The sequence below is a fragment of the Gracilinanus agilis genome, chromosome 5, assembly GCF_016433145.1.
Source record: "Gracilinanus agilis isolate LMUSP501 chromosome 5, AgileGrace, whole genome shotgun sequence".
Lineage (NCBI taxonomy): Eukaryota > Metazoa > Chordata > Mammalia > Didelphimorphia > Didelphidae > Gracilinanus > Gracilinanus agilis.
The window spans coordinates 41,040,611-41,050,715 of NC_058134.1; the positions used below are offsets into that span (position 1 = coordinate 41,040,611).

At 36.6% G+C, this 10,105-nt stretch overlaps 1 protein-coding gene across 1 annotated transcript in view; it reads right to left on the reverse strand.

Moving 5' to 3' along the window:
• CPNE4 (copine 4) overlaps window positions 1-10,105 on the reverse strand; it is a 350,799-nt gene that overhangs the window by 284,928 nt on the left and 55,766 nt on the right. The window lies entirely within an intron of this gene.

Consider the following 10,105-nt stretch of genomic DNA (forward strand, 5'->3'; position numbering starts at 1 on the left):
TCTCTCTCTCTCTCTCTCTCTCTCTCTCTCTCTCTCTCTCTCTCTCTCTCTCTNTCTCTCTCTCTCTCTCTCTCTCTCTCTCTCTCTCTCTCTCTCTCTCTCTCTCTCTCTGTTTCTTTCTCTCTCTCTCCCTCCCTCTGCTCTCCCTCTCTCCCTCTCCCTGTCTCTTTCTCTCCTTCTATATCTCTCCTTCCCTCTCTCTTCCTCCCTTCTTTTTTCTTCTTCTTCTTCTCACTCTCTCTCTGTCTCTGTCTCTCTCTGTCTCTCTCTCTCTGTCTCTGTCTGACTCTATCTGTCTCTGTCTCTCTGTCTCTGTCTCTGTCTCTCTCATAACCTAAGAAGGAGGAGGGAGGGGAGAGCTCATATGAGTTTGAGTTTCAAGTTTCTCCAGGATCCTCCTAGACCCTGTACTGGTGTGCCTCACCTCCTCAAAGCAAACAAATAGAAGATGGAGTATTTGTTTTGGAAATAGTGGCCTGGGATTCGAACTCAGTGTGATCTCTGGAATTCCGGGCAAGAAATATCACTTTCCTAGTCCTCAATTTTTTCATTTGTAAACTGAAAGTGTCAGAATAGAGGACCTCCAAGGAACTTGCTATCTCAGCATCTTACAATCCTACTATGCTCCCATCAGATTTTCTAAATTGACCTCTACCTTGGCATAGCCAGACTACTGGGAACTGTATAACAACAAATAAATAGTAGCAGCATCAACAAACGCCAATCATGTAGCGTAATATAGTTTATAGAGCCTTTGTATACAATTTTACATACTTCATTCAAACTTCACAACAATCTTGTGAGGCAAGGACTATAGGCATTATTATCTCCATTTTACAGGTTAAAAAACTGAGCTTCAGTGGGACTAAGTGACGTAGCTATAATCATAGTTGTTAAATGTTCAATTTAGTCTTCAAACTAACAGGTCTTCCTGATTCTAAGCAAACACAGTATGATGACAAGTCCAGCCATGATCCAAGAATATTGTCACAATGGTTGTTAATAACTAGATTGGGAATTTATATCTTCTCCCAAGATGTAGTAGTGGGGAGAGATTTCAAAGCCAAAGGATGCTACTCCTTGAAAAAAACATATTAAACTAAGCTATAAAAAAAAATGAAGTTGTGACAAGCCGAACTGGAAACTGTTATGACAAATAACAAGAAAACTGAGGTGATGTAAATCAGAGATAGTTGCTCACAGAGGAGCAGGGGAGAAATTAGTTTGATTTATATAACATCTGTTGTTTTAGTAGGTCTCCACAAGTCAGCTAAGTCAGGATTTCTATCCAGGTCAAAAATATGGGAGATAACTAGATAACTTTAAAGAGACAGAAATGAAAAAAAACTCTAATACTCAAGACCCAACAGTTAAGGCTACAAATTAAAGTAGAAATTGGATGTGATGAGCTAGGAAATTCTAACCCAAATCTATTGTTTCATGGATAATTTCTCTGGAATTAACTAAGAGATGTTGTCTCAACTCAGCCAGCCAGTACTCAGAAAGCTTACTCTAGAAGGATTTCTTTCAGCACTCTCCCATCAATATTCATGCTGTCCACTTCCTAGGAAGAAAGGAAAATTTGTACTAAGATATTTACTGGAAAGAAATTACTTATTGAGACCACCTGAAAAACTGAAGGGTAAAGGCATTTGGGTGCAAAGGATCTTGGAGTCAAGGACAGCAAAGTAATTCAGTAGATAAAAAGCCAGGCCTAGGGACAGAAGGTCTAGGCTTCAAATATGGTCACAGACCCTTTTAGCTGTATCACCCTGGGCAAGTCACTTAACCCTAATTGCCTAGCTCTTACTACTCTTCTGCCTTGAAACCAATATTTAGTATTGATTTTAAGACAGAAGGTAAGGATTATAAAAAATTCCTTTTTAAAAACCTTGGAGTCATCATGCCCATCCATCCTTATTATTTTGAAAATATCCTTACTGGGCAGAAAAGCATTTCTTCTTAGTTGAAAGACTCTGGGGAAGAGGTACCACTACTTCATTTAGGAATACAGGGTACAACATTCTGGGATTTGCCCAGTCTTCAAAAGAATGCACCAACACTTCCTGACTGATGAATACTTCTCTGGTTGTCAAATATTTCCCTCAGGGGCTGATCCCTGGCAAGTAGCATCCAATAAAGTCCTAAAAGAAGGGTATATATGTCAAACATACCCCATACATATACATTTTAGACATAAATAGGAATGTATGTACATGAGTGGGTAGATATGTATCTGTCAATATCTATATCTACATATCATCCATTAATCCACAAATTACACATACCCAAAGCTACCTGCCCAGAAAACCTTCAGCTACCTATCTGTGGATGGCCAACATTTCTCTGCACAATTTCAGGCTGGTTTCCAGGGTCAGAGGCTCATAGCCTTGAAGCTTGCTCTAAAGAACCTTAAAAGCTAACTAGTCCAATCCCCTCATTTTGCAAACTCAGACTGAGCACATTCAGGGATTTACCCAAGTTATTGAAGCAGGGAGCATTGATGGCAGTATCCAAAATAGGTCCTTTGATCATGTTTTCCACCATAATACTGATAGAAGAGTTGTTGAGGTCTCTGACTCCAGAGGCAGAGGCCCAGGGTTCCAATGCCAGCCCTCCTACTTATTAGTAGCATGACCATGGTTAAATCACTTACTCTTTCTGAACCTCAGTTCCGTTATTTATAAAATGAAAGATTTGGACTACATGATCTTGGAAGAATCTTCCAGGTCCAAAATGCTCTCACTGTGTTTGGTTTCTGACATAGATAGGCCAGGTTTCTAAATAAGAACTATATTGGATTTTTATTTATTTTTTTATTATTTTAACCTTTAACTTCTGTGTATTGGCTCCTAGGTGGAAGAGTGGTAAGGGTGGGCAATGGGGGTCAAGTGACTTGCCCAGGGTCACACAGCTGGGAAGTGTCTGAGGCAGGATTTGAACCTAGGACCTCCCATTTCTAGGTCTGACTCTCAATCCACTGAGCTACCCAGCTGCCCCCTACATTGGATTTTAAAAATAGGAAATCAAGTTCAAACCAAATTTGAGGACCTGGCTCCCTACCTACAAACTACTAGTTACAATTTCCTGTGAGATACCTCAGAGTGAGGCCTGAATAAGCAAAGAAGGATGTGAGAACTGGCTTGGGATGACTAACTGGAGGAAAATGTAATGACTACACATAATTCCATAAATGTCACCAATGACCCACCCAGCACAAGAGCAGACTTTCCAGGGCTGGGCTGGATTTCCACATCCTTCCAGTGGAGCTGAGCTTTTGCTGATAAAGCCAGCCAGCCCTGCAAAGCCTACCCAGCAAAAGACAAGGTTTGCCCACACTTCCTCTTCTCTTTCTTCTATTGTCAGGGAAGCTGGGCCAGAAGGGGCTAATGCACTTGTATCTTTCCACATACATTTCTCTATCTAGCCAACCAGCTGATTAATGCTACTTGAATGATACAAAGAATTGAACAGGGAAACAAGAAAAGTCTGCAAACTGATAAAGAGACAATGACTTTTATTTCTTGTTCATAAAACACTAATTTTAATTCCACATTTTAGAAAGATAAGATTCCAATAAATATTCATATGTTTCACTTTTTTAGACAAAAGCTGAGGAGAAATAGGCTGAAAGCCCTTGGTTTAAAATTCCTATTTAGATTTTATAATAACCTTTATCTTTTCTGCATATTCCCCCTTTATTAGTATCATGGGACAGGCAGACTTAATTATCTTCTTTTAAATTATGTTTCCTGTTTCCTTTGTTTGGTCTATTTGCTTGTTCATTCCTCTTGGATGTGGAATAGTGGGGGTGAGGGAGGAGAAAAGAAGGAAAGAGACCGAAATTAGGTGGTCCTGCTATGTCACCTTCACAGACAGAGGGTGATTTACTTTTCCCCTCTTATAAAAAGGGGGACATTATTAGAAGAGGGAGAAGGAGAATAAAGAAATCTTTTTAAAGGAAAGATGCTATTTTCTTTTTAGGCCTGTGCTATCATTGGTATAGGGAACTGACAATGAGGAAACCCCTTTTCCCAATTCACATCAACACTTGTTCTTCAACAGATAGTCACCTAGGAAAGGGAATAAATATTTATATAGCATCTACTATGTGCCAGGCACTGGGCTAAGAGTTTTATACAAATATTGTCTCATTAGATCCTCTCAGCGACCCTGGGAAGTTTTTTTATTATTTTTTTTATTATTCTCATTTTACAGCTGATGAAACTGAGGCAAAGAGTTATGTGGCTTGCCAGTCACACAGTCAATACATGTCACGGGGGGAGACTTGAATTCAGGATTTCCTGGCTCTGATGCCAGTTGTCTACAAACTATATCTTGATGCTTGACATTCCATAACCATATCTGATGAATTTATGACAGTGAAAAGAGCTGAGATTAAGAAAATCTAAACTTGGATAGAATGCTAGCTGTGGGGACACGAAGGAAGGGGTGCAAATATTGTGTCAGACACTTACTAGCTGAGTGACCCTGGATAAACAGGATTACTATGAGGATCAAGTGAGATAATATATATAAAGAATTTAGCAAAATTTGTGGCACGATCTAAATATTAGCTTTTATTATTGTAACCTAGACTATGGCAATAGCCAACTTGTGACCTTGACCAAACCTTTATGCTTTCTATGCCTTAGTTTCACCATTTGAACAAAAAATAAGAGATCTGGAGCCATTTATCTCTAAGATTATTCCCAAGTTTATTATTGTAATTAATCATTTTCTTTCCTAGTCACAGTTCTGAAATATCCTTTCCTCATAATTTTCTGTTTTCAGTGTTATTCCATTATTTGTTTTTCTCATAATTATTTTTATTATCCTGGCCATGGGGAAAAGAGAGTTCATTCCTCACTGAAGTCATATTCTAATGCCTTATAAGAGGCTCTGGGCTCCAAAAAGCTGTGTTAGAAGGACACAGCTATGATGGATCCTACTAAGTTGGAAAGGTTACCTAGCAACAGAAGATAAGCCTAGGTAAGTTCAGAGAGTCTCATTCAAAGAGGGCTGGCCACCAGTCTGTTATTCATATTCAACAATTATATGCATATATATATATATATATATATAGAGAGAGAGAGAGAGAGAGAGAGAGATAAAGATATAAGTAGAGGGCAGTTAGGTAGCACAGCAGATAGAACACTGGACCTGGAGTAAGAAAAACTCTTCTTCTTGATTTAAAATCCAGCCTTAGACATGTACTAGCTATGTGACCCTGGGCAAGTCACTTAACATTATCTGCCTCAGTTTCCTCATTTGTAAAATGTAATGGAAAAGTAAATCCAGGATCTTTTCCAAGTGTGTGTGTGGGAGAGAGAGAGAGAGAGAGAGAGAGAGAGAGAGAGAGAGAGAGAGAGAGAGAGAGAGAGAGAGAATGAATACAATTGAGATAAGAGAAAGAAGTCCTGGAAAAGACCTCTTATAGAAGATCAACTTAGAGTTGAGTCTTGAGGAGACTCAGATGGAAATTAAGAGGAAGGATATTCTAAACATGGAGTACATCCAATCAAAAGGCATAGAGTTGGGAGATAATAAGATAATAAAAGATTTACCATAGCTACTTATGGTCATCTGTGAAGGAATGAAGAAATAATGATCTTTATCAATCAATGTGCAGATGGATGGAGGATCCACCTTGGTGAAATCACAAATCTTTGAAACTTAAATATTAAATAATAGTAGGGCATGAAATTTTAATTTTAATTTTTGCTCCAATGTTTCTTTACAATGAGCTCCATTTTCAAAAGGAGAGTGACAAAGAACTAGTGAATTGCAATTGAAAAGCACAAATTTTCAGCTCAGTTGACAGTTATTTTGGCTACATGCCTACCTCAGTAGGAAACATTCAGCCAAAATATTTACCAACAGGATTTCAATTCTAAGACTTGATTAAAATTTATACTTGGCAGCTCATAAAGCTTTTACTACTGGATAATTTGATAATTCTGATCACTAGACCTTTAAATACGGAGAGAAGCTTAAGTTACTGAAGTTATTGGAATTAGACCATAAATGTCAAGCCTCAGATGCTATGTATCTTAGAAAAAGATTAAGAAATCTTTCTGAATCTTTTGGATTTTTAAGATTTTTCCTATTAAAGATTTCATTTAGAATATATAAACTTCTGAGACCAGCACCCTAAATGGATCACTGTAATACAACATTTCTCTGAGCTGTTTCATATCTAAAAAGAGGATCCTATTTACCTATTCTCAGTAAAACATGCATTTTATAATGTGTTGCACTGGAACATACAACATTTTTAAAAACTGCCCACATGCAAGGGAAATCACATGAATACAAAACATATTAATAGTCTACCCATTCATATAAAGAAAACAAAGTGGATGAAAATGCACATTGCCTTGATTCTTACATGAATCTAAACAGGCAACCTCCTGAACCGGTCTCGATCCTAATGACTCCAAATTAGTTACCAGTACAAAGCTCATCTATATACCACTAATACGATCCCCAGAGATAGATTATTATATTATTATAATTATATAATTAAATATAATTATTATAATGATCTATATTATTATAGATCATTCTGGGTCATGGCATATTATGATCTTTGAACAATTAAAATGGCAAGAAGCCCATAGGGCAATGGAAGGCTCATATACAATGGCAAGCAAATAGTAGGCATGTTATTGAAAATCATTCACCAGAGTTATACTAACATAGAAAATATAGCCAAAGATATGTATGGATGGAAAATAAGATAGAATAGTCATATATTGAGAATGCAAAGTGAAAGATGGAAGGCAAAGTATCATGTGTTATTGTTATGATTCAATCATTTTCAGTAATGTATCTTCTTTGACTCCATTTGGGATTTTCTTGGCAAAGATACTGGAATGGTTTGCCATTTCCTTCTCCAGTTCCTCTTATAGATAAAGAAACTGAAGCAAACAGGGTTAAGTGATTTGCCCAGGACCATACAAGCTAAGTGTCTGAGGTCAGATTTGAACTATGGAAGACGAGTCTTCTTGCTTCCAGGTCCAGCAGTCTATCTACTATACCAGTTAACTGTCCCACATGTTATAAAGGTAGTCCCAAAAAATGAAAGAAGCAGAAGAGGGCCTCCAGTTTGTTGGAGTCATGATCTTCTAAGGAGAATTAAGATTCAGCTTAAGCACTAATTTCTACATGGAACTTTATCAGATCCCCCCCACAGCCTCCCTCTAAAAACACTCTGTATTCATTTTATGTACATCATATTTATATACACATAATATGCACATATATCATGCATATGTGTATATATATATTCACATTGACTCGCATATTAGAATTAATCTTCTTGAGGGATGGAACTGGTTTGCTTTTGTGTTTGTATCCTCAATACTTAATACTGTGCTGGCCACATATTAGGTATTTAATAAATGCTTACTGATTGATGGAGCATCCCAAAGGATGAGACGGTAGGGAGGAGTTACAATAAGAAGAATGCTTATACTTATACTTTATACTGAAATCATTGATTCATGACCATATCAAAGTATCAACATAAGACCAAAAATCAAAGGTCATTTGAGTGTGTGAATTATTTCCCATGGATCCTCTTGGGACCATCTGTCTAAGTAGATATAGGGCTTTCTAGCTCTATTAACATATCTGTTTCACCTTTAGCCTTTCTCTGTTCCACATTAGCTCCCATGTAACACCATTCTTCTCTTGTAAGGACTCTTGAGTCTGTTTGGTCCATTATGAAAGATATCAGTCCTGTATCTAGCAATCTCCTCCCAGGATCTGAGTAAAATGGAATACAGTCTCTTAGTTTCTTCTCTGCCCTCCTGTCTCTGAAGCAAGCTTATAGTACTGCAATTTCCTTAGGATTTTTGTCACTAGTAACTACAGAGGCACAAATAGAATTAAAAATAATAAACACTCAGAAAGTAACAAAGTTCAAGGGAGTCAGATGTCATAAAATAAAAGTTATCCCTATCATTCACTGGAATATAAATGGAACTAAACCCATGTGCCCTTAATTCATCTCTTTATCCTTGAAAGCCGGTCCAGTCAGACACCTCTTTTCTTTTTTGTTTTTTTTTTTTTTTTTAAATTCATTGGCCAGTGCTCTTGGGTCTCCTTCTCACTTTGATAATAGAATCTCTATATCAGATTCTTTAACTTCACCTCCCCATTCCTCACCCTGCTCCACTGTTCAACTGTTTTTCTTGATGTAGGCTCTATAAAGGAAGATGAAGTGAATAGAGGATGTCAGTGATATGTCTTGGAACTGGCAAAGGACTCAAAGTGAGATTAATTTACATTTCAGGGAAAACTCCATATTGCCTCTAGCCCAATAACCATCTATTTCCTATAGAAAAGTTTTCCTAGGCCATTTACTGACTCTATAAACATATGCATTTTCAAGATGACAATCTGGGATAAAGGTTGATATCGATATCTGTGGATATGGAGGGGGAAGCTAAAGAGTCCATGTAAAAATCAAACTTATATGAATAACTTTCCATCTAAGCAACTGCCCTGGCTGGCAGAATCCAAAAAATCATTTCTTCATAGAGAGAATACAGTAACCCAAACCTGATATTAGTTACCAGAGGTAGGCTAATATGAAACAAATTCACACCATAAAATATTTGCTAAATGAGATAGGATAGATCATGAGTGTTGTGGGACTCTAATATGTGCATTGTATATATTGGCTTAAGGAACCCACATGAGAATAATTCGGATCACTTCCATTCAGTTCCATTCAATAATTTGACTCATTTTTAGGAATTTACAGGTTGATGATTTCAACAATTTTCCCTCCTAGTACATCATGACTTGGGGAAAAATACAAATGGATAGAGGACACAAAATGGCAAAACCCAGTTCCCAATCAGGAGAAGACTTTAAGTTCCCTTTCTCTAAGTCAGTTCAAAGACAAATATTAGAAGAAAAACTCTCTTAAACAGAAATCTAGACCCAATTGTAATATTGTTATTTTATACTGAGAAATTCTTTTCTCTAGGGGTGTTTAGGTATTGACCTTTCAGTCAATTCACAGGGGACTCTAGTGGCATGGTAGAATAGAGAGGCCACTGATTTGAACCTGGGTTTGGATACTTATTATCTGTTATCACAGTTATGTTATTTCAACTCTCTGGGCTTCAAGTTCCTATAGAATGAGTGATTTGAACAAGTTTTAGTCTACTCATAAGAAACAGTTTGGCTTCCACAATAGCAGTATGGAAAAAGAGGCATAAAAATTGCAATGAACACCAAGATAGTTTTGGAGGAAGGGGACAAAGAGTGAAAGGAGAATCTGAGAACATTAAACATGAATGTACATCAATTTGTAGGCATGTGAAGCCAGTGTAGACTCCATATCAAGGATCTCTATTATTTACAATACTGCCTTTGTTATTATCAGAAATAGTATTAATTATTCAGTTTTTTATTTATATTAACAAGGGCAACATATCATAAAGGGTTAAGTATCAGATTTGGGGTCAGGAAAAGTGGCATTTATATCTTTTTACACGAATTTATTCTTAACTTGAAGCTTGTAAACTTGGTTTTTAATTTAAATTTTTTGATAATTACAATTCAGTATATTTGCTTTCTTTTATAATCCTATAAAGTTTATTTTCAGGCCTCACCAGACTGCCAAAAGGATAAAAAGAAAATGGTTGGTTAAGAATTCCTGCCTATATTCTTCATATAACTACCTAGAACTTCTCTTCTAAGGTACAGGCAAGTTGGTTGGCAGAGGGAATTTTCTATGTGTTTGAATTCACAGATACTGTTAACTATGACATATGGCCTCACTTAAGGCCCACAGAGATCCACAGTCACACAAGGAGGGATGGAAATTAGACTAGAGGACCATCTCCTTTGATATTATATTACTTATGTCTTTATAGATAATAAATAAATAATTTGAAATATCTAAAGTTAATAAAATAATTTAAAAATAAATAAATTTAATAAAATTTAAAAAACTAATAAATAAAAATATTTAAATTAATTTTCTCTAGATAGCTTTAGATTTCTGGCTCTTTACTTCCCAGGAAATCTGAATAATTCAATGGGAAAGGTGTTTGGAGCAGCATCTTTTTTTTTTTTTTTT